Source organism: Penaeus monodon, chromosome 23 (genome assembly GCF_015228065.2).
Source record: "Penaeus monodon isolate SGIC_2016 chromosome 23, NSTDA_Pmon_1, whole genome shotgun sequence".
NCBI lineage: Eukaryota > Metazoa > Arthropoda > Malacostraca > Decapoda > Penaeidae > Penaeus > Penaeus monodon.
The window spans coordinates 39,390,357-39,390,752 of NC_051408.1; positions in this window are offsets into that span (position 1 = coordinate 39,390,357).

The window sequence follows — 396 nt, forward strand, 5'->3', positions numbered from 1 at the left end:
TCAAATCAACTGAATGTTTCTATGCGCATGCTCTTACAGTTTTCAGTACTTTGTGGAAGAACGTAGAGTATTTAGCCCTTTCATTGTTAAGTAATGTAAAAAAAAGTTAAAAGGTGATGCAGATTTATGTCCCTTCTCAGATATTTCTACATCAGCAAGTGTTACTTCCCATTTCTTGTAGATAATATTAGGGAAAAATCAAAATTATTGAATCTCTGTTATATTGTTATCTTTATTGTTAACTAATGATTCTACTCTCTCTTTTACGAAACCATGCAGTGTTACACACACAGGTACACTTAACACACCACGTTGAAAATTATGATTGTGACAATAGCCCAGTGCGGACTTATATATCAAAACTTTCCTCGAGGGAAGGCGGGTTGATATCTGTAA